Below are 25,616 nucleotides of genomic sequence, written 5' to 3'. Positions count from 1 at the left end.
TTAAAATATATTTTATTCAAAAAAGTTTAACAAACATTTGTTTGTATGTAACTTTAACTTTAATAAAAATATTCTTGTATCAAACTTTAAAGTTTTCAGTTAAGATCACTTACAAACTTTAAAATTTGTAAATTTACATAACTTACAAAATACTTTTAAGTTGAGAACAGTAACAACAATAATAATAACAGCAGCAAAGAAAGGCTGCACCCATCTCTCCTCCACCTTATTCTAAGCCCGCCCGTTTGGTCTTGGTGACTCCACCCCTGCCTGCAGGCGGTTGCGCAGTGTTTCTCGGGTTGGTACCAAGCTTATTCTTTCGAACATCTCTGGTAACGTGCACTGCTTGATGAGGGTGGGGGGTTGCAGGCGGTAATGTGGAAGGCCCAGCTTGGGCCTCTTCAGAGGCTGGTCTGGGGATTTGAGTGTGAGTGGCAGAGAGTCAATCGTCATGGGCTCTGGGCATGTTACCTTATTGCAGCAGCTAACTCCGACATTCCCTCCCTCATGTGCCCTGATAGTGGCTCAACTACTTCCAACATTCCTTCACTCATGTTCACTGACAGTGTATTAGCTACCTGTGACATTCCCTCCCTCATGTTCATCAACACTGTCAACTACCTGCAACATTCCCTCCCTCATGTTCACTGACAGCGTATCGGCTACCTGCGACATTTCCTCCCTCATGTACACTGACATTGCATCAGCTGCCTGAGACATTCCTTCCCTCATGTTCCCGGACAGCGTTCCCATTTCTCAGAGTGTTATTACTTCTCCCGACAGTTCCGATACCTCATCACCCACCCCACTGATGGTGTGCAGGAGTGATCATGTAAGGTCAATGCTCTCCGCATTCATTGCCATCATCTGAACCACATCTTTTAGATCCTGCACCTCAGGAGAGCGCTATCGAGTCTCCTTCCCCTCTTCACCCTGGGTGTGGCTCACTGCATCCCACTGGGACCCGCAGCCTCGGACGGTGAGGCCCTGGGTGTGCCTCGCTGCACCCCACCGTAATCCTCAGCCTTGGACTCTGGGAAACCACGAAATGTCCCACCAATACTTGTACCTCTCAGGAAAGGGGCTGGCATATCAATGGGCAGCACCTGCACCTCCTCCAGAGTGAATACAACAGTGGGAGCTTCATCCATCACTCGCCCCTCACCCCCATGCTCTTGGTCTGGAAGGTGGGATTGGAAGATGTTTTCCTCTTCAGGCTCGTCCGCTTCTGAATCTCCTTCTGCATCGGCTTCAGCCTCGTCAGGATTGGCCTCAAATTCTGCAAGATATAACAGAACAGACAAATGGTTCGCAGCAGAGGAGGGGGCAGGGTGGGTGGCATGAGTCGGCTCACACAGTGCAGGCAGCAGGCTCATTTGAAGGACCATGATGAATGATGGCACGTTGCATCAACCGAAGCGTAGCTGACAGAGATATCCCCATTATCGAAGCATGGCTAGCCCGCGCAGTACTTAACATTTAGCAAAGCCAGATTGTGAAATTTGCAGGACTTACCCTCACCCTCGAGTGTGTGCCCAGCTTGTGTAGGGTTGGTTGCTTTTCTCCAGGCAGGCCCCATCAAAGCAGCGACCCTCTCTTCCAAGGGTGTCAGTGGGTGCAGATTTGCCTGGATGCCTCCTGTTCGAGTTCTTTCCTTTTTGTTGTGTGCCACCTTCCTCTACAAAGATGAAAATGTAACTTTTTAGAGAGGGTGTCTTTCTGCTGGGTGGGACATACAGATGGTCACATTTACAATTGCAATTCCAGTGAATAAATGAAAATATTACTTATACTAACTACTTGCCCAAGGTCCTGCCACTTTTTGCACTGGCCTGCAGATCTCTGGGTGGTCACCATTGCACAGTAATCTTCTGCAAGTTGGTTCCAGCGTTTCTTCTTTTCTTTTGGTGAAACTTTTAATGTGACCTCTGCTGGTGTCCAGCTCTTGCCATCTGGCCTCAATTACAGTAACTAGTGCCTTCACTTCATCCTGCAAGAAATTCTTGGTCCTTGAGCCGCGTTGCATCTTGTATTGCAGCTCCAAATATTCCAATGAGAATTAAAGTTCTCTCATACAACTGGCTTTTTAAAAATGGCCGACTGCAAACTGGGAGTTGTACTGGGCATATACGCCCATAGCAATCACGTCAAAAATGTCTTTTTTTGCGCATGCGCAGAAGGGGGGACATTGTTTTTTCAGCGCAGACATTAGGTTTCACGCCCCGTAGCTAAAGGATGGGCTGTGCAGTGCCAAATTCAAAAAAATAGAACGGGGAAACTTGCTAATTATTTTTTTGGAGTAGTTGGGGCCCAAAAAAATGGACATAACTCTTGCAATATGCCAAAAAATAGCATTGGGGAAAATTGAGCCCATAGTTTCCATTGTCAAAGATTTTTATTTTTGATCATTAATTAGGACCGACTATTGGAAAAAAAAAGGTGGAGAGCGTCGTAGCTTTGTCTTTTTTATTAGTACCTCAGGGTTTAAAGCATGAAGTGTCATGGTGTGCAGGGCCACAGTGGGTTATCAGATTATCCTTTTGTTTCTGGAACCTATCCACATTGATGAGATGAAAGTTATTTCTGCCTGCTGTGAAAAGGGTATCCAATTTGTAGTAGTTGCAAGTTCACATGAAAAAAAATGATCATAATTCAGCATTAATTGGCACTCAGCTGGCAATCTTGTTGAGAGATCAATTTGGTACCATGGCTGCTCTTTTATGTATAGGTCTATTTTAGACTCTGCTTTACTCTGTATCATGGTCCATGGCAAACCCAACCAAGGGAAATATTTCTGCTGACACTGAGCACCCAAAGTGTTCGGTGCCTTAAAAAAAATTGCCCCCAAAAATTATATTTCAAAATTATGGAAGGTATCATTTTTATATGAATGGGCAAAAATTCCCCCTGACCTCTGCTCAAATTTCAGATGTATGTTCTCGGTGTCAAAACGCCACATTCGGAGTGCAGATTGATCAAATCGAGCTCAAATTGTCAACTTATTACCCATTCCAGATCACTTGCACCCATTTTGTTTCCCCCCCTTGTGAATTAGTTGTTTTGTATAAAATGATGGTGTGTTATCATGTATGAGCATTGGACTGCTCTGGACTGCATCTACCAATACAGCCATCCGCCAGACATCTAGGAATCAGATACAAACCCCAAACCCTGTCAAATTTTTTTTTTAAAATTTGAATGTGATTCTCCACCTCCAATTCAGCATGTCACAACTATCTTTGATTGCAAATTTCAGCTGAAAATAGATCACCTTATCAAAAGTTTCACACACCTCTCCATGGCAAACCTTCAGCAAATTACATCTTGTAATGCAGTTTGAGTTTGTATCGAACAATTCAGTGGTCAATGGTGTAAGACACAAAATACAGCTTATTTCTCTTTGGCAGTTCAAAATACAGTTTCCACAAGCTAATCCTTTTTTCTAGAAATGTGGGTAAGGGATATGGGCAAGAACATTACTTGTCAAAGAGCTCGGAAAGAAAAACAAGAATGTTTTGAAAAAGTAATTGGAAACAAACAAAATTGAAAAATACATAAAATAAAAAGCTACGGTAACACTATGGCAGCAGGTTTAAATTTTTTCACAAACTTTTTACTGAATGAAATGTTGGTGATGTTCCCCATCTCTGCAGTTAGTAAAAGGGGAAAACTTCAGAGTTCAACAAAATAGAAATTTATAATGAAATAGTCACTGAATTGCAATACTTGAAAATTCATAAAGAGCAGGGGTCAAGTGAACTAGATCAAAGAGGATTTAAAGAAATTAACAGTATAGGTAGGTGTGTTGTTTTGGCAGCTCATTGATCATAAAGTGGTTACAGGGAGATGGGGTAAGTGCTAACCCTGTTCAAAATTTCAAAAGTATGACCCTGGCAATTATAAATCTATTTACTTGACATCTTCAGTGGGACAATGTTGCAGTCTAGTAGAAAGGAAATAATTCAAGTGCATTTAACTGAAGTAAAGGAGTAATTCTAACCAGCAAAGATTTATAAAATACAGATTATGCCGAATAGATTTATTGGAATTCTATTCTATTTCATCTTTACTTTCGGAAAGCATTTCTAATTACCAGAGGCTTTGACTAAATGTTGAACTTTATTTCAAGGGGGGTGGAATACATAGAGGTAGAAGTTATGTTAGTTATATGGGGCTCAAGTTTCGGCCTGAATTGCTCCTATTTTTTTTGAGCAACTAATTTAGAATGGAGCATCTGAGAAATTGCAATTCTCGGCATTTAGTTTGTTCTATTGAGTTAGAACAGTTTCATTGTAGAACAGATTTTTTTTTCAAAAGGGGCATGTCCAGCCACTTACGCCTGTTTTGCAAGTTTAGGCAGTAAAAACTTACTCCAAACTAACTTAAAATGCAGTAAGTGTAGATTTTTGTAATCTCAGAAAAACCTTGCCTACACTTACCAATCAGGCGTAGGTTACAAATCAGGCATAGGGAACGAGAGATTGGGGGTGGGTGGGGCGGGCGGAGGGAGGGAAGGGAAGTAATTAAATTTTACAAGCATTTAACAGTCTCACTTCTACAAATAAAGAGCAATCCTGAATAATTAATGATAAATAAAGCAAATAATAAAAAAAAATAATTTTCCTACCTGTCTGAAGCAACAGCAGCCACCCGCGCTGCGAAGTTATATTTATCAGACCATTCGGCCAGGAGACGGGTGGGACATGGTTCGGGCCACACCGGCAGCACAGCAGCCTCCCGAGCTGCGCAGTTATTTTAATAGGCTGCAGGCTGTTCGGCCAGGAGACAGGGGAGGCGTACAAAGCACCGGGAGGGAAAGCCAGCCAACTAGCCAGCAAGTTTAAAAGTTAAATTTGTAATTCACGTATGGGTGCTGCATTATCAACACCACGTATTATGCAATGGTTCGCCATCAATTCACTGCATAGGAGAGAATTGATTAGAGCTCACCGCACCAGGAATGTCATAGCCAGCAGGTTGATGGGCAGGAGACCTTACCCACGTCGGCAATATCGAGCCAGGTGCTCGTACCTGGACATGAGCGAGGCTGATTGTGTCAAAAGGCTGCGTTTCCGCAGAGAAGTTGTCACTGAGATCTGTGATATGCTGAGAGCAGATTTGCAGCCCAGAAGCAGAACGCCGACTGCCTTGTCTGTTGAAATGAAGGTAACAGCTGCACTTGCCTTCTATTCCTCGGGATCATTTCAAGCTACAACTGGAGATGTGCGCGCCATCTCTCAACGTGCAATACATGCCTGCGTTTACCAGGTCACGGCTGTACTGTATGCGCGGAGGAATGACTTCATCAAGTTCCCAATGACAGCACAAGCAATGCATGACAGGGCTGTGGGCTTATCCAGGGTTACTGGCTTCCCAAAGGTACAGGGCTGCATTGATTGTACCCACATCACCTTGTGAGCACCTGTGGAGGATTCCAAGCAGTACAGGAATAGGAAAGGTTTCCACTCCATTAATGTACAGCTCGGGTGTGACGGCAAGCAGCACATCATGTCAGTCGATGCGAGATACCCTGGCAGCACCCATGATGTGTTCACCCTATGTGACAGTGTTATATCTGACATGTTTGAGCAGCAGCCAGAAGGGCAGAGCTGGCTACTGGGAGACAAAAGGGTATGGCCTGGCCACCTGGCTCATGACGCCCCGACGCGTAACACGGACAGAAGCACATGGCGCACATTGCGATGCGCAGCATCATAGAGAGGACCATTGGCATCTTGAAACAGCGTTTCTGATGCTTGGACCATTCCAGAGGCCACTTGCAATACTCAACTCAGATTGCCAGTCACTTCACTGTTGTGTGCTGCATGCTGCATAACTTAGCCATCATGAGGCAGCAGGAGCTGGTAGTGGAACCAGAAGACCCACATGAGGGGCCAGTGCATGATGATAGTAATTTGGATGAGGAGGATGACGACGATCAGCAAGTGCCTGATGCCGGAGCACGAGGTCGGAGGAGGGCGGTCCATCATGCTCCTATAACGACTGCTCAAGCCCTGCACCAGCAGCTCATCGTGAACGCTTCAATTACTGATGCCTAAGGGCTCTGCAACAACTGTTGCGCATGGATATGTTTATTCTTTGGAGTTGTTCCTGTGTTGTGGTTAATGGAACATGATTCAGTTTCAATGAAAAAATATTTTATTGAAAAGTTAACGTTAGTGTAATAAAATATTTGTATCAAACTACTTTTTAATATGATTCTAAGATCACTTTTATAAACTTGTAAAGTTACAAAAGTCACAAAACAATTTCAATGTGAAAAACGTTACTATAGTTATAACAAGAACAAAAGCATCAAAGAAAGGCTGCAACACATCTCATCCACATCTCAGTGAATGTTCACTTCTTGGGGGTGTCATTTGATTGGCGGGGCTGTGTGTCCTTATTGCAGCAGCTATCTCCATGAGGGCCTGTCCTGTCACTTGCATGCCCTCCCTGACGGACTGTGCCGTCGCTTGCACTCCGTCAGACATTCCCTCTCTCATTTCCCGTGTCATTACTGCTATTTCTCCCGTCAGTAACGTTACCTCTTCACCCACTGCACTGACGCTGCCCACGAGTGATCGGGTAAGTTCATTGGTCTCCACACCCAATGCCACAACCTGAGCTGCATCTGTTGCACGCTGCATCTCAGGAGAGCGTGTCTCCAATCTCCTCCTCCTCTGCCTGGGTATGCCTCACGGCACCACTACACTGGGAGCCGCAGGCTGGGACGGTGGAACGCTCGGTGTTCCAAACGGCATCACTGCTCCATTATATCAGCAGCACCACTGGAACCCGCAACATCTGAATCAAAACCATGGAAGGTGGAACCACAATCTATGCAAGGGGTTGAAACTCTGATGCCTACTAGTGGGGGCTCATGAATATTAATTTGGAAGGTCTCCCCTGAAGACATTTCAGTCATCGCCGCCTGCAGCCAGTCTGGATCGTCCGCATTTGGTTCTTGTTCAGGATCTTCAAGGTTGGCATCATCATCATCATCATCTGCAAAATATATCAGAACAGTGAAATGTTTAACAGTAATGGAGGGGGCCGGATGGGTGGCATGAGTATTCTCACACATCGCAGGCAGGCAGCAGGTTGATTTGAAGGGCCACAATGCCTTTTCAGGACTTAGCCTCTTCCTTGCATGCCGGCCCAGCTTGTGCTGTACTGATTGCTTTTCTCCATGTACGACTCATCATAGCAGCTTACCCTCTGTTCCAAGGGTGTCTGGGGATGCAGATTTGGCGTGCCTCCTCCTGTTCGAGTTCTTTCCCTTTTGTTGTGGGCCAATTTCTTCTGCAAAGATTAAAATATAACTTTTTACAGAGTGCGTCTTTCTGCAGGGTGGGACATATGCAGATAGTCACATTTACAATTACGATTCCATTAAAAAATGAAAATATTACTTACACTAACTACTTGACCAAGGTCGTGTCATTTCTTTTTACACTGGCTTCCAGATCTCATGGTATGCACCACTGCGCAGTAATCTTCTGCAACTTGGTTCCAGTGTTTCTTCATTTCTTTGGGTGGCACTTTTATGCGACCTCTGTTGCTGGTATCTAGCTCCTGCCATCTCTGCTCAATGATGTTTACTAATATCTACACTTCCTCATACAAGAAATTCTTTGTTCTTGGTGGATGTTGTTCCATTGCTGTATTGAATTGACACTTTGATTCTTCAAAACACACAGTCCTTATTTTGCATGCAGCTATGCAGCACTTGTTCTGGAAGTTTAGCAGCAAAAAGCAGCACTCACTGAATTCAGCAGGTGATTTCTTCAACAGTGCTGCTAAAAGCACTCCTTCAGGCACAAAAAATCACCAAAATTCACTCACAAGCCTTTCCACAACTCCACAAAACAAATCAGCACATTTCCTCATTTACCTTTAAAAATGGCCGAGTGCCAATGTTTGTCTCTCACTGCGCATGCGCGCATGCTCCAGTGCGCATTCGCAGGGCTGCCGGCATGGCGTATTCTTCGACCTTGGCAAACCCCCCCCCCCCCTGCAGTCTCAGAATCGGCGCCACGCTTTGGCTCCGCCCTCCGCAGATCTCTACACGCCGAGCTGGAAGGAAGCTGCTGCGAATCGGAGAATTGCTCCATAGGTTTTTGACCCGCTTTTGAGTGCGGAAAACAGGCATAGCTCTGCGCGGCCTGAAACTTGAGCCCGTTGGGCTAGCGTTTCCCTAACCTGTTTTTCTGGCGTACTCACCCGAGGTGCACCATTTTTGTCTGCCTCCAAGCGCGCCGAAAAAAGACGTTGGTATTCTGACCGCTCCCCAGCCTCTCTTCGGTCATGGTGCAGCGTGGCCCAATGGATTGGAGGCGGAGCCAGGTCCCGGCGCTGAAAACAGTGCCGGGACCTCTGCACATGTGCGCTAGAGTGTCTGCGCATGTGCAGTAGCTCCTGACAGGCCGAATCTGTGAGTGCGCGCTGCAGGCTGTATGGGAGGGGCCCGAAGCACGCCGTCCCTAGCCCTGGCCAAATGGGCTCCCTCATCGTCGGCTCGCTGCGTTCTCTAAGGTAGGATTTCTATTTTTTATTTGTTATTTATTGATTGCTTATTACTTTGATCTTGGTGCTTTAGATGCAAAGTTCCTTCTATATTATTTGTTAATTAATTGCTTATTACTTTTTGTGTTCTTTTGGTGCTTTAAATGTAGTTACTTGCTCTGATTTCTTAACTCTAGGTAAGGTTTTTCTGTGCGGACAAAAGTGGCAACATTGCTGGCCTAAGTTAGTTTGGAGCAACTATTTGCTGGCCAATTGCCTAAAACGGGTGTAAGTGGCTGGGAACGCCCCCTTTTGGGGAAAAAACCTGAACTAAAAAAAAACCTAACTAACTCACTTACACTGGAGCAAATTAAATGGCCAGAATTGCAACTAAAAAGATAGTCCAGAAAAATCAAGTTGCTCCAAAAAAAAAAAGGAGCAACTCCTCGGGGAACTTGGGCCCATATATAAGCTCTACTTAGACACTATTTAAAGTACTGTGTTCACTTCTGGGCAGCGGATCTCAGGAAGGATATATTGGCCTTGGAAGAAGTACAGTGCAGATTCACTAGAATGATACCTGGGCCAGAAGGATTAAATTATGAAGACATGTTGGGTAGACTAGGCTTGCATTCCCTGGAGTATAGAAGATTAAGCAGTGGTCTAATTGAGGTGTTTAAAATGACTAAAGGAGTTGATAAGCTAGATCGAGATAAACTATTTCCTCTGGTAGGGGAGTCGAGAACAAGGAACATAACCTTAAAATTAGAGCTAGGCTGTTCAAGGGTGATGTCGGGAAGCATTTGTTCACAAAGGGTGCTGGAAATCTGGAACACTCTCAAAAAGCTGTTGCGTATCAGTCAATTTAAAATTTCAAAACTGAGATTGATAGATTTTTGATAGGCAAAATATTAGACAACAAAGACAGGTCGTTGGATTAAGATACAGATCAAGCATGAACTTAGTGAATGGCGGAACAGACTCGAGGGGCTGAATGGCTTCCTGTTCCTATGTTCCTCGTAGCTCTGCGGATGAAGGTTGAAACTGTAAATGGGATAATAAATGTGACAAACAATAATAGGAAACAAAAAGGACTGATTAATGGTGGTTCTAATTTAATTAGTCTTTAGTTTCTAATGCTTCAATATTTATCATAAGCATTTGAAAAATCAAGTATCTTTTTCATGAAGGTGCTCGGTTAATTGATACCTAGCTGTTGAACGCATGACCTTCAGAAGAAAGGGAAATTTAAATGCTGATGGCAAGTACTTGAATAAATAACTTCAACTTGATACTGATGGTAAATGTAACAAATATTATTGCAAAGTGCAGGTAATGAAGAGAGTGCATGAGGGAATTGATTGCATCCAATGCTTGCAATTAATCAACTCCAGTGAAAATAGTAGTAAATAGAGTTAGGGACTTGGTAGCAGATCAGGGAAAAGCAGTTAACGAATTCATGAAAGTTTTCCAAGTTTGCTGACTCCAAGAATCAAACCATAAAGGACTGATTTACAGCACAAAATATTCTACAAGCGGTGTATATGATATGGTGACCAGAAAAGCCCAGTGATGAGAAAACCAATACAGTGCAAGAGGACTAGATTGAGCCCAAATTTCCCCATGAGTTGCACCGTTTTTTTTGGTGCAACTTGATTTTTCTGGTGTATCTTTTTAGTTGCAAATATTGCCATTTAATTTGCGTCAGTGTAAGTGAGTTAGTTAGGATTTTTGTTCGGTCAGTTTTATTTTCCAGAAGGGAACGTTCCTAGCCACTTACACCATTTATGCCAATTTGGCCAGAAAAAAGTTGTACTAAACTAACTTAGGGCAGCGCCTGTGTCCACTTTTGTCCGCACAGAAAGACCTTACTTACAGTTAAGGAATCGGTGCAAGTAACTACATTTAAAGCACCACCAAGCACCAAACAAAGCACAAAAAGTAATAAGCAATTGATTAACAAATTAAATAGGAGGAACCCTGCTCCTAAGCACCAAGACCAAAGTAATAAGCAACCAATCAATAAAAAATAGAAGGAACCCTGCACCTAAAGCACCAAAATCAATCAGTAAGTAACAAATAAAAAATAGAAGTCCTATCTTAGGGAACGCAGCGGGCCGACGATGAGGGAGGCCCATTCGACCAGGGCTAAGGACGGCGTGCTTTGGGCCCCTCCCACATAGCCTGCAGTACGCGTTTGCAGAAAAGGCCTGCCAGGAGCTACTGCAGATGCGCACAGACTCTAGCGCACATGTGCAGAGGTCCCGGCACAGTTTTCAGCGCCGGGACCTGGCTCCACCCCCAATTCATTGGGCCAAGCTGCGCCCCGACCGAAGAGAGGCTGGGGAACGGCCAGAATACTGACATCTTTTGTCGGCGCACTTGGAGGCGGACAAAAACGGCGCATCTCGGGTGAGGGCGCCAGAAAAACAGGTTAGGGAAAGTCGAGCCCAAGAAAACAACCAAGGCAATTCATTGAACCACAAGACCTATCAAGGTCATTCAGATGGTTTACCTGGTCAGTAGAAGAGAAGTAGAGCTATTGCTGATAGTGAACATTGAACTTGCCAAGCACATGGAGTTCTGGAGTTCAGCTGCAGGGAAATAAAAGCTAGTAGATTTGATATCACTTGATACACAATTTGAACAGTTCTGGAAAATTATCAGGTTAGGAAAGTGATAGAGACAGCAGATAGATTTAGTAAGCTGAGGCAAAGATGTTTCTAGCCACATCAGACCCAAGCCTGGTAATTTAAGCATTTACCGCAAACAGGAAGGCTGTTGGAACATAAGCACACATCCTTCATTTGGATTGCAAATTGTAATAGAAAGAGTAAGAGGCAAAGAAGAACAACTGGAAAGAGAAGGAACTTGAATTTCACCCAGAAAGAATTGACGAGGGAAATGTGCAGAATTGAGATTCGAGGAATTAGAAAGAGGACAAACTTGGGTTTCAGGCAGAAACAATAGATAAGGGCTGGATGACAGGAATTGTGCTCAGAAATTCGAGAAGATGCCACAGCTGTTGCAGGATAGATAGATAGATAGAGAGAGAGGGCATTCTTCTGAGAAGCCTATACAAGAATTGTAAGGGGAATAGATAGACGTTTCTATGGCCGCAATCTAGACTCTAGCATGGTATGTTGCCTCCCTGGTGCAAGGGTCAAGGATTTCTCTGAGCGGTTGCAGGACATTTTGGAGGGAGAGGGTGAACAGCCAGTTGTTGTGGTGCATATAGGTGCCAAAGGTATAGGTAAAAAAACAGGATGAAGTCCTACAAGCTGAATTTAGGGAGCTAGGAGCTAAACTTAAAAGCAGGACCTCAAAGGTAGTAATCTCAGGGTTGCTAACAGTGCCATGTGCTAGTCAGAGTAGAAATAGCAGGATAGCTAAGATGAATACGTGGCTTGAGGAGTGGGGCAGAAGGGAGGGATTCAAATTCCTGGGACATTGGAATCGGTTCTGCGGGAGGTGGGACCAGTACAAACCGGACGGTCTGCACCTGGGCAGGACCGGAACCAAAGTCCTAGGGGGGAGTGTTTGCTAGTGCTGTTGCGGAGGGGTTAAACTAATATGGCAGGGGGATGGGAACCTATGCAGGGAGACAGAGGAAAGCAAAATGGGGGCAGAAGCAAAAGATAGAAAGAAGAAAAGTAAAAGTGGAGGGCAGAGAAACCCAAGGCAAAAAGCAAAAAGGGCCACAATGCAGCAAAATTCTAAAGGGAAAAAGTGTGTTAAAAAGACAAATCTGAAGGCTCAGTGCCTCAATGCGAGGAGTATTCGTAATAAGGTGGATGAATTAACTGGGCAGGCAGCTATTAACGGATATGATATAATTGGGATTACAGACACATGGCTCCAGGGTGACCAAGGCTGGGAACACAACATCCAGGGGCATTCAACATTCAGGAAGGATAGGGAGAAAGGAAAAGGAGGTGGGGTAACGTTGCTTGTTAAAGAGGAAATTAACGCAATAGTAAGGAAGGACATTAGCTTGGATGATGTGGAATCTGTATGGGTAGAGCTGCGGAATACCAAAGGGCAAAAAAAGCTAGTGGGAGTTGTGTACAGACCGCCAAACAGTAGTAGTGAGGTTGGGGACAGCATCAAACAAGAAATTAGGGATATGTGCAATAAAGGTACAGCAGTTGTCATGGGCAACTTCAATCTACATATAGATTGGGCTAACCAAACTGGTAGCAATAAGTTGGAGGAGGATTTCCTGGAGTGGCTCGGAGGGCTCGGGAGTTCGTCGTCTGAGTCGGAGCGGGGAGTTCGTCGGGAGGCCTACAAGAGGCCCAATGTCGGAGAGGCTCGGGAGTTTGTCGTCGGAGGCGGAGCGGGTTCGTCGGGAGGCCTACAAGAGGCCAGCTGGTGCAGCTGCAGCAGGGTGAGAAGGCTAAAAAAAGAAGCAGAAAGAAATCGAAAGGTGACATCACAGCCAAGGGGGTAAGTGATTGGCTGGTGATTGGTAAGTAGTTTTTCTTCTTTATCAGTAAGTAACCTTTTTGCATTATTGTTGCCAAATTAAGTTTATCTAAGGGTTAAGTCATGGCAGGAGAGCTCGGACACGTGTTACAATCCTCCTGTACTATGTGGGAAGTCATGGACGCTTCCGCTGTCCCTGACAACTCTGTGCGGGAAGTGCATCCATCTGCAGCTCCTGACGGACCGCATTGCAGCACTGGAGCTGTGGGTGGATTTACTCTGGAGCATCCACGATGCTGAGAATAGCACAGGTAGTGAGTTGGTCTTGTCGCAGGTAAGGGGTACACAGCCAGATAGGGAATGAGTGACCAACATGAAGAGCAGTGCAAGGAAGGTAGTGCAGGGGTCCCCTGCGGTCATCCCCCTGTAAAACAGATACACCGCTTTGGGTACTGTTGGGGCGGATGACTCATCAGGAGAGGGCAGCAGCAGCCAAGTTCATGGCACCGTGGGTGGCTATGCTGCACAGGAGGGCAGGAAAAAGAGTGGGAGACCGATAGTGATAGGGGATTCAATTGTAAGGGAATAGATAGAGGTTTCTGCGGCCGCAACCGAGACTCCAGGATGGTATGTTGCCTCCCTGGTGCAAGGGTCAAGGATGTCTCTGAGCGGGTGCAGGGCATTCTGAAAAGGGAGGGTGAACAGCCAGTTGTCGTGGTGCATATAGGAACCAACGATATAGGTAAAAAACGGGATGAGGTCCTAAAAGATGAATTTAGAGAGCTAGGAGCTAAATTAAAAATAGAACCTCAAAAGTAGTAATCACAGGATTGCTACCAGTGCCACGTGCTAGTCAGAGTAGGAATTGCAGGATAGCTCAGATGAATACATGGCTTGAGGCGTGGTGCAGAAGGGAGGGATTCAAATTCCTGGGACATTGGAACTGGTTCTGGGGGAGGTGGGACCATTACAAACCAGATAGTCTGCACCTGGGCAGGACCAGAACCAATGTCCGAGGGGGTGTGTTTGCTCGTGCTGTTGGGGAGGAGTGAAACTAATATGGCAGGGGGATGGGAACCTATGCAGGGAGATGGAGGGAAGAATGGGGGCAGAAGCAAAAGATAGAAAGAAGAAAAGTAAAAGTGGAGGGCAGAGAAACCCAAGGCAAAAAGCAAAAAGGGCCACATTACAGCAAAATTCTAAAAGGGCAAAGTGTGTTAAAAAGACAAGCCTGAAGGCTCTGTGCCTCAATGCGAGGAGTATTCGGAATAAGGTCGACGAATTAACTGCACAGATAGCAGTTAACGGGTATAATGTAATTGGCATCACGGAGACGTGGCTCCAGGGTGACTAAGGCTGAGAACTCAACATCCAGGGGTATTCAACATTTAGGAAGGATAGATAGAAAGGAAAAGGAAAAGGCGACGAGGTGGCATTGTTGGTTAAAGAGGAAATTAATGCAATAGTAAGAAAGGACATTAGCTTGGATGATGTGGAATCGCTATGGGTGGAGCTACGGAATACCAAAGGGCAGAAAACGCTAGTGGGCGTTGTGTACAGACTACCAAACAGTAGTAGTGAGATTGGGGACAGCATCAAACAAGAAATTAGGGATGCATGCAATAAAGGTACAGCAGTTATCATGGGTGACTTCAATCTAATATTGATTGGGCTAACCAAACTGGTAGCAATGCGGTGGAGGAGGATTTGCTGGAGTGTATTAGGGATGGTTTTCTAGACCAATATGTCGAGGAACCAACTCGGTAGCTGGCCATCCTAGACTGGGTGATGTGTAATGAGAAAGGACTAATTAGCAATCTTGTTGTGCGAGGCCCCTTGGGGAAAAGTGACCATAACATGGTAGAATTCTTTATTAGGATGGAGAGTGACACAGTTAATTCAGAAACTAGGGTCCTGAACTTAAGGAAAGGTAACTTCGACGGTTTGAGGCGTGAATTGGCTAGAATAGACTGGCAAATGATACTTAAAGGGTTGATGGCGGATAGGCAGTGGTAAACATTTAAAGATCACATGGATGAACTTCAGCAATTGTACATCTCTGTCTGGAGTAAAAATAAAACTGGGAAGGTGGCTCAACCGTGGCTAACAAGGGAAATTAAGGATAGTATTAAATCCAAGGAAGAGGCATATAAATTGGCCAGAAAAAGCAGCAAACCAGGGGACTAGGAGAAATTTAGAATTCAGCAGAAGAGGACAAAGTGTTTCATTAAGAGGAGGAAAATAGAGTACGAGAAGAAGCTTGCCGGGAACATAAAAACTGACTGCAAAAGCTTCTACAGATATGTGAAGAAAAAAAGATTAGTAAAGACAAACGTAGGTACCTTGCAATCAGATTCAGGTGAATTTATGATGGGGGACAAAGAAATGGCAGACCAATTGAACAAATACTTTGGTTCTTTCTTCACGAAGAAAGACACAAATAACCTTCCGGAAATACTCGGGGACTGAGGAACTGAAGGATAGTATTATTAGTCAGGAAATTGTGTTAGGGAAATTGATGGGATTGAAGGTTGATAAATCCCCAGGGTCTGATGATCTGCATCCCAGAGTACTTAAGGAAGTGGCCCTAGAAGTAGTGGACGCATTGGTGATCGTTTTCCAACAGTCTATCGACTCTGAATCAGTTCCTATGGACTGGAGGGTAGCTAATGCAACACCACTTTTTTTTTAAATGCGGGAGAGAGAAAATGGGTAATTATAGACTGGTTAGCCTGACATCAGTGGTGGGGAAAATGTTGGAATCAATCATTAAGGATGAAATAGCAGCACATTTGGAAAGCAGTGACGGGATCGGTCCAAGTCAGCATGGATTTATGAAAGGGAAATCATGCTTGACAAATCTTCTAGAATTATTTGAGGATGTAACTAGTAGAGTGAACAAGGGAGAACCAGTGGATGTGGTGTATTTGGACTTTCAAAAAGCTTTTGACAAGATCCCACACAAGAGATTAGTGTGCAAAATTAAAACACATGGTATTGGGGGTAATGTACTGACGTGGATAGAGAACTGGTTGGCAGACAGGAAACAGAGAGTCCGGCTAAACGGGTCCTTTTCAGAATGACAGGCAGTGACTAGTGGGGTGCCGCAGGGCTCAGTGCTGGGATCCCAGCTATTTACGATTTGGATGAAGAAATTGAGAGTAATATCTCCAAGTTTGCAGTTGACACTAAGCTGAGTGGCGGTCTGAGCTGTGAGGAGGATGCTAAGAGGCTGCAGGGGGACTTGGACAGGTTAGGTGAGTGGGCAAATGCATGGCAGATGCAGTATAATGTGTATAAATGTGAGGTTATCCACTTTGGTGGAAAAAAACATGAAGGCAGAATATTATCTGAATGGCGGCAGATTAGGAAAAGGGGAGGCGCAATGAGACCTGAGTGCCATGGTGTACATCAGTCATTGAAAGTTGGCATGCAGGTGCAGCAGGCTTTGAAGAAGGCAAATGGCATGTTGGCCTTCATAGCTAGGGGATTTGAGAATAGGAGCAGGGAGGTCTTACTGCAGCTGTACAGGGCCTTGGTGAGGCCTCACCTGGAATATTGTGTTTCGTTTTGGTCTCCTAATCTGAGGAAGGACGTTCTTGCTATTGAGGGAGTACAGCGAAGGTTCACCAGACTGATTCCCAGGATGGCTGGACTGACATATGAGGAGAGACTAGATCGACTGGGCCTGTATTCACTGGAGTTTTGAGGAATGAAAGGGGATCTCATAGAAACATATAAAATTCTGACGGGACTGGACAGGTTAAATGCAGGAAGAATGTTCCTGTTGTTGGGGAAGTCCAGAACCAGGGATCACAGTCTAAGGATAAGGGGTAAGCCATTTAGGACCGAGATGAGAAGAAACTTCTTCAGTCAGAGAGTTGTTAACTTGTGGAATTCTCTACTGCAGAGAGTTGTTGATGCCAGTTCATTAGATATATTCAAGAGGGAGTTAGATATGGCCTTGCGGCTGAAGGGATCAAGGGGTATGGAGGGAAAGCAGGAAAAGAGTACTGAGGTGAATGATCAGCTATGATCATATTGAATGATGGTGCAGGCTCGAAGGGCTGAATGGCATACTCCTGCACCTATTTTCTGTGTTTCTATGTTAACTCTGTACAAAGTGGGGATCGAAACTGGGACTGCCTGGTCTGTACAGCTGAGTTCCACACCGGACAGTGAATTTTCCAATGGAGCCTTTGAAAGGAGCCTCTCCATGAAATGTGAACACAGCAACCCTGCATGATGTGTCTTTTGGTACCTCTTGCACTTTCTGGAAATCATGCTCTGTTATCAGCAACCACCAAAGAGGTATTCCTAAGAGCTCTGTTCGTTACAGAGGTACATTTGCATAGTATTAGGCCATCCAACATGGGTAAATAACAATATATCATACTGGTTGTGAAGGCAAAGAGAATGCTGTGATTCAGAGGATAAGTCAAGTGGAGATATATTGACCCCCTACGAAACATCGCTGAGACCACTTAGAGTTTTTTGCTTTTGCTTTTGTATGAGAGTTTTGTGTCTAGTTGTAGTCATTTTACTTGAATTATGAGGCGGTGAAAAGGATTTAGAGAAAAATGATGGTAGCTTTGAAATCATTGAGTTATGAAGAGATATGAGGAAACGAAATCTATTCCTATTGGAAAAAAGATTAAAAAGGAATATGGTCTCAGTTTTAAAAATAATGAAGCGACTGTGTTACAAATGTCAAGATACAAAATCTGCAGCACACTGCAGAAACCACTCGCTGAAGCTAATGTTACAGCAATATATTCCATGGAAGGCAAAACAAAGTCTCATTTATGCAAATGAAAGCTGTCACTATAGGTTTCTTATGTAAATCTGGTTGACATTTACCTATCTATTAAATTAGTGTTTTTAATTTCCCGAGTGGCTGTTCTGAGTATGCAGAACGGCTGGCATTTGATGTCTTCACAGCCCTGTTCATGTACTATCCTGATTCATTGATGCCGGTTGACGTAATTCTGAGACCCCCAAACCTTTGACTGGACAGCGACTTCATTAAAATAAGATCTAATGTTCAGAATTTCTTGACTTCCCAGCTGACAGGCTAGTCTGCCATTCATCTTGTGATGCATCATGCAGATTTGCAGCAGGGATCCTGCACATCACAAGTTATCAATGTCTGCTGAGACCTCGAGTCTTTCTTCCCTGGACAAAAGAAGTGCCCCTCAGCACAGTTGCACCTCACCACCTGGTAACTGGTTTCAGAGATGTATTGAGCTAGGCCTAGCAGCAGAGCTGGTCAGCAGGATATGGTGCAGGAAAACCCAGGAGACTGCAAAGGGAAGAAAATACCTTGAAGAGGAATGCTCCTCTGAAGAAAATGTGTATTTTTAACCAGGCTTTTCTGGGCTGGGATTTAATTGTCCCAATAGCTCATGATTGACATTCAGGACTGATCTGCAGATTTCTTAAGGAGTTGGTAATGCTGTTTGATGATTTCAGTGGATTGGTTCCCAACTTTGACTGGGGACGTGAAATTAATGGTCATCTTAGGGGAAATTAAGGAAAACAATTACAAATATTTCCTCTCTGGGTACTTTTATAAATAGTTTTATAGAACATTTAGCTTAGGAGAGCAATTTTAGATTCATGTTTTCTTCCCCCCGCCAACGCTCCCCCCCCCCCCCTCCCGAAATTATATTTCTCATAAGTTTTACCTTCCTAAAAAAGGATAAGCATTTTGGATTGGCTGCTCATGAACCTAGATAATAGTGTGCTGATAGTAATCCTGTCAGATCCTCTTCAGACATCTCTCCACAGTGAAATTCAAATGTTGAAGTGCTGGCAATATGAAATAAAATGGCAACAGACAACAGATTGATGGAAATCTGCTTGAATTGCAGCAAACACTTGGAAAATGCCCTTTATTTTGCATCGATTTACTGCATTGGCACATTCAAACTTTTAGGGTTGAAACTTTTTAGTCTTAGTTTGTGTTAATGTAAACATATTAACAAGAAAGCTTGATTATTTTTTGCAACTTATTGATTGCAAATATACAATATTGGAGAGACATGATACATCCATGCTGTGTACACATGGCAGTACATGACTGACAAATGGCACAATGCTGTGTGTTGCTTTGTACAAGCCTGTAAGCTTCCATTTATGTGTTTTGTGGGGGTGAAGAGTGGCAAATTTCAAGGTTTCTGTGCAGATTGCATAGTTCTTTAAAGCCACTGTTGACTCTCATCAGTTAATCTAATACAGATGAATATTTGTGTTTAGTATCTTATAGAGCCACCTACTATGGGTGGTTAGTGTTTTCTTTTTCTCTCCCAGCATTATTGTTTTAATTCCATGTCCACAGTATCTCAAAATACAAGTGTAGTAGAGTGTCTCTTTACAGCACCTTTGTTTCATCCTTCAAAAGCCTCCTTAAAATCTACCTGCTCAACTCTGTCTTTGGCCACTTCTCCTAATTCCTCTGCTTCTCCAACTTGGATCCGATCTCAAACAGCGAAACACTTTGGAACGTCCGGTTACATTACGGGTGCTACATAAATGCCAGTTGTTGTTTCTGCCATCCAAAAAGTTTATAAATCAGTGGCTCGATGCCTGTGGAGGTTCCTTGATAGCTTTAATGTTTAACTCATGGCACTTATTGCATACCTCTGCTATCAGCTATATTTACGTTGCCTGCAAAATTCTCTCCTTCGGCACCTATTCTGCTCATCACAACTATCACAACTTCATCAACCAACCTTTTCCTCAGCCGCAGTAGACAGTAAACTTGTTCTGGTTGATTCTGAGGGACTGCCTATGATGATGATGATGATGATTATGTCTGTGTTAAACAGTGAAGCTCAAACCTTGGTGAATTTGGTGAAAAATAGTCTTTTTGATTCCTACCAGTTTGTAATAATGAACTTTGACTGTGTGTGGTGGGGAGGCACACAAAGGGGCAGCTTAACACCAGCTGTAGCCACTGCACTATACCCGAATCACAGTGACTCATCAGGTTTTTTTGTGTGTAGTACTTGGTTCTATTTTTGACTACTTTTATTTTTCCATCTCACTTAACTCGCACCTTCTAGCTCGAGGTGGTTATGATCTATTTCCCTACGGACAGATTTTTCAAAGGCCGATGTTTGATGGAACACAGCTGTACAGGCCCTGATTCAGACAAATCAGGTGGCAAACAGCTGGATTGATTGACCAATTAAAAATCAACCTTTTATTTCATTAAGATATAATTTTGCAGTACAAACTTAATGTTCCACCTTAAGCATCAGTAACCACAGTGCACCCTGTGCAGAACATACTTGGATCTGGGTTCAAGACCAGCAGATGGATTGCAAAAACTTCAATAGCTGTCAACATTCCTTAAAATTAATGGCTGAGCAATTGGCCTTCCTAGCGCCTCCTGTTATCACCGCCGGGGGGGGCGGCGTGGATAATGGGGCGCTAACCAGGTTCCGACCAAGCGCAGTGATAACATCGACTCCCGTCATATTTGGCGGGAGATTTGTGGCAGTGGTACAGAGCTGTGCCCCGATCTCCTTCACCCGGAGATTGCGATATCATTGCCGTGCGCATTGGTCCAGTAGTGCCCCGGACCCGAACTTGCATTCTGCCCCCTGCAGCATTGCCGGGCGAAAACACCGGCAGCTGCATGAGGCGTCCATCGGGAGGCTGGGCACTTTGGAGGCGATGATTAAAGGCGCGGTGGCTGAGGTACGTACAAAAGTTTTTTATCTTCTCTCTCGCAGGTTTTTGGCCGTTCGTCTTTGCCCGCGATCGATCAGCCTGGCACTCTACTTCGGTGCATCGGGCTGATTGGATGGGATCGCGGCTGCCGTTGGGGATAAGATAATTTTTCTTTGCAGGATCTGCAACGATGGCCCTTCCGTTTAAGGGAGAGAAAAGGAGCCTTTCAACACAGCAGTGCTACACGGCCCAGTTTGCAGCGCTGCTCCACTTACCGCCCTGTCTGCTGCCGATTGCGCTCCAGGAAGAAAGTGGAGCACCTGATTTGCTCCACTTCCTTCCTGGAGCGCTACCCCTCAATTTTTTTTAAAGTAGAAAAAGATTAGCGCCTGTCAAGCACACGGCTAATTGATTACAGGTCTTACTGCAGAATATTGTGTGGGCACAGAGTTTTGGATGAGTTGCAGTATGTAGAAAGCTAGATTTCCTGCTATGGATCAATTTGTATATCCTTGTCCTCGTCTACAAATCACCCTCTGGGTTAGTACTTCCCTAGGTATATAGGCGAAGGAATTTAATGTACTATCTCTACGTTTGCAGATGACACTAAGCTGGGTGGCAGTGTGAGCTGTGACGAGGATGCTAAGAGGCTTCAGGGTGATTTGGATAGGTTAGCTGAGTGGGCAAATGCATGGCAGATGCAGTATAATGTGGATAAAAGTGAGGTTATCACTTTGGTGGAAAAAACAGATAGGCAGAATGTTATCTGAATGGTAACAGACTAGGAAAAGGGGAGGTGCAACGAGACCTGGGTGTCATGGTACATCAGTCATTGAAAGTTGGCAAGCAGGTACAGCAGGCGGTGAAGAAGGCAAACAGCATGTTGGCCTTCATAGCGAGAGGATTTGAGTAGGTCTTACTGCAGTTGTATAGGGCCTTGGTGAGGCCACACTTTGAATATTGTGTACAGTTTTGGTCTAATCTGAGGAAGGACATACTTGCTATTGAGGGAGTGCAGCGAAGGTTCACCAGACTGATTCCTGGGATGGCAGGACTGACATATGAAGAAAAACTGGATCGACTAGGCTTATTTATACTCACTGGAATTTAGAAGAATGAGAGGGGATCTCATAGAAACTTATAAAATTCTGACGTGATGAGACAGGTTAGATGCAGGAAGAATGTTCCCAATGTTGGGGAAGTCCAGAACCAGGGTTCACAGTCTAAGGATAAGGGGTAAGCCATTTAGGACCAAGATGAGGAGAAACCTTTTCACTCAGAGAGTGGTGAACCTGTGGAATTCTCTACCACAGAAAGTTGTTGAGGCCAGTTCGTTAGATATATTCAAAAGGGAGTTAGATGCGGCTCTTACGGCTAAAGGGATCAAGGATATGGAGAGAAAGCAGGAATGGGGTACTGAAATTGCATGATCAGCCATGATCATATTGAATGATGGTGCAGGCTCGAAAGGCCAAATGGCCTAATCCTGCACCTATTTTCTATGTTTCTAAATTCATTCCATCCGGTGCTCCTGTACATATACTCAGCTCTTCCATTTAGAAACATAGAAAATAGGAGCAGTAATAGGCCATTCGGCCCTTCAAGTCTGCACCACCATTCAATATGATCATGGCTGATACTCTATCCCAACACCATATTTCTGCTTTTTCCCCATACCCCTTGATGTCTTTTGTGTCTAGAAATCTATCTATCTCCCTCTTAAACATATTCAGTGACTTGGCCTCCCACAGCCTTCTGTGGTATAGGATTCCACAGATTCACCACCCTCTGAGTGAAAAAATTTCTCCTCCTCTCAGTCCTAAATTTCCTACTTCGTATCCTGAGACAGTGACCCGTTGTTCTAGACTTCCCAGCCAGGGGAAATATCTTCCCCGCATCCAGTCTATCCAACCCAGTCAGAATTTTATACGTTTCAATGAGATCCCCTCTCATTTTTCTAAACTCTAGTGCATACAGGCCTAGTCGACCCAATCTCTCCTCATACGACAGTCCTGCCATCCCAGGAATCACTCTGGTGAACCTTCACTGCACTCCCTATATGGCAAGTATATCCTTTCTTAGGTAAGGAGATCTAAACTGCACACAATATTTCAGGTGTGGTCTCACCAAGGTCCTGTATAACTGTAATAAGACATCCTTGCTCCTGTACTCAAATCCTCTTACAATGAAGGCCAACATACCATTTGCCTTCCTAACTGCTTGCTGCACCTGCATGTTTACTTTCAATGACTGGTGTACAAGGACACTCAGGTCCCTCTATACATCGACACTTCCCAAACCATCGCCATTTAAATGATACTTTGTCCTTATGTTTTTCCGACAAAAGTGGATAACTTCACATTTATCCACATTATACTGCATCTGCCATGTGTTTGTCCACTCACTCAACCTATCTAAATCACCTTGCAGTGTTTTTGCATCCTCCTCACAACTCACAATCCCACCTAGTTTTGTGTCGTCAGCAAGCTTGGAAATATTATATTTGACTTCCTCATCCAAATAATTTATATATATATATTGTGAATAGCTGGGGCCCAAGCATTGATCCCTGTGGTACCCCACTACTCACTGCCCGCCACCGCGAAAAAGACCCATTTATTCCTACTCTCTGTTTCCTGTCAGTTAACTAATTTTCAATCCATGCCAGTACATTACCCCCAATCCTATGTGCTTTAATTTTGCACACAAACCTCTCATGTGGGACTTTATCAAAGGCCTTCTGAAAATCCAAATATGCTACATCCACTGGTTCTCTCTTATCTATTCTATCAGTTACATCCTCAAAAAACTCCAGTAGGTTTGTCAAAAGTGATTTTCCTTTCATAAATCCATGTTGACTTTGTCTAATCCCATTGATATTATCACATCCTTTACAATAGACTCCAGCATTTTCCCTGCTACTGATGTTAGGCTAACCGGTCTGTAATTCCCTGTTTTCTCTCTCTCTCTCTTTTTAAATAGTGGGTTACATTTGCCACTCTCCAAACTGCAGGAACTGTTCCATACTCTATAAAAATTTTGGAAGATGACAACCAATGCATCAACTATTTCCATGGCTACTTCTTTTAGTACTCTGGGATGCCGATCATCAGGTCCTGGGGATTTAGTGCCTTCAGTCCCATTAGTTTTTCCAGCACTATTTTCTTACTAATAATCATTTCCTTTAATTCCTCTTGCTCACTAGACCCTTAGTTCCCTAGCATTTCTGGAAAGTTATTTGTGTCCTCTTCCATGAAGACAGAACCGAAGTATTTATTTAATTATTCTGCCATTTCCTTGTTCCCCATTATAAATATTCCCGTTTCTGTCTGTAAAGGACCTACATTTGTCTTCACTAATCTTTTTCTTTTTACGTACTTATAGAAACTTTTGCAGTCGGTTTTTATGTTCCTTGCAAGTTTACTCTCATACTCTATTTTTTCTCTCTTAATCAATCTCTTGGTCCTTTTTTGCTGAATTCTCAACTGCTCCCAATCCTCAGGCTTGCTACTTTTTTCTGGCAACTTTGTATAACTCTTCTTTGGATCTAATAGTATCCTTAATTTCTTTTGTTAGCCATGGTTAGGCCATTATTCCTTTTATGTTTTTACGCCAGAAAGGAATGTATAACTGTTGTAATTCATGCATTTGTTCCTTAAATGTTAGTAATTGCCTATCCACTGTCATGCCTTTTAATGAATCTTCCCAATCTATCATAGCCAATTCATTCCTCATACTTTCGTAGTTTCCTTTGTTTAGATTTAGGACCCTAGATTCAGATTGAACTACTTCACTTTCCATCTTAATAAAGAATTCAATCACGTTATGGTCACTCTTCCCTAAAGGATCCCACACAATAAGACTGTTAATTAACCATTTCTCATTACACAATACCCAATCTAGGATAGCCTGTTCCCGAGTCGGCTCCTCAACATATTGGTCTAAAAAACCATCTCGTACACACTCCAGGAATTCATCTGCCACAGTATTATTACTAATTTGATTTGGCCAGTCTATGTGTAGATTAAAGTCACCTACGACTACTGTAGTATCCTTGTTACATGCATCTCTAATTTCCTGTTTGATGCCATCCCCAACATTACCATTACTGTTTGGAGGCCTATAGACAACTCCCACCAATGTTTTCTGCCCCTTGGTGCTCCTTTGCTCCTCTCAGACTGATTCTGCATCCTTGATTTTCTGAGCCAGTATCCTTTCTCACAATTGCTCTGATTTCATCCTTTACTAAACGCCACCTCACCCACTCTTCCTTTTTGCCTGTCCTTCCTAAATATCGAATATCCTTGGATATTCAGTTCCCAACCCTCGTCACACTGCAACCATGTCTCCGTAATTGCAACTATATCGAATCCGTTTACATCTATTTGCGCTGTTAATTCATCTACCTTCTTACAGATGCTTCATGCATTCAGATACAGTGCTTTTAGATTTGTCTTTTAAACATTATTGGACATCTTAACATTATTTTGTACTATAGCCCTATTTGTCTTATCGCTATTTTTTCTTACCTGGACCCTATTTATTAGTGCATTCTTTTGTTTGTATGCTCTGTCCCTTCCTGATATAATCTGGTTATCCTTACCACAATCACTTTCCTGCATTGCTTCCTTTTCTTTTCTTTAGCATTCTAGATTTCTCTCCTCTGTGACTGTCCTCGCCCTGCCCTCCCCCCCCCCCCCCCCACTTATTTAGTTTAAAGCTCTGTCAACCTCCCTAGTTATTCAGTTTGCTAGAACTCTGGTCCCAGCATAGTTCAGGTGTAGTCCGTCCCCACGGAACAGCTCTCTTTCCTGAGTATTGGTGCCAGTCCCCAACGAATCGAAACCCACTTCTCCCACACCAACCCCTGAGCCACGCATTAATCTCCCTGATTCTATTGACCCTATGCCAATTTGCTCGTGGCTCGGGTAATAATGCAGAGATTATTACCATTGTGGTTCTGCTTTTCAATTTAGTCTCTAGCTGTTCAAACTCTCTCA

At 43.9% G+C, this 25,616-nt stretch overlaps 1 protein-coding gene across 1 annotated transcript in view; it reads left to right on the top strand.

Annotated features, from left to right (window-relative positions):
• LOC139268349 (adhesion G protein-coupled receptor L3-like) overlaps positions 1 to 25,616 on the top strand; it is a 484,368-nt gene that overhangs the window by 315,023 nt on the left and 143,729 nt on the right. The window lies entirely within an intron of this gene.

This window comes from Pristiophorus japonicus, chromosome 1 (assembly GCF_044704955.1).
Source record: "Pristiophorus japonicus isolate sPriJap1 chromosome 1, sPriJap1.hap1, whole genome shotgun sequence".
Classification (NCBI taxonomy): domain Eukaryota; kingdom Metazoa; phylum Chordata; class Chondrichthyes; family Pristiophoridae; genus Pristiophorus; species Pristiophorus japonicus.
Note: the sequence above shows the minus strand (reverse complement) of the source record. Positions and strands in the feature narration are given on the sequence as shown.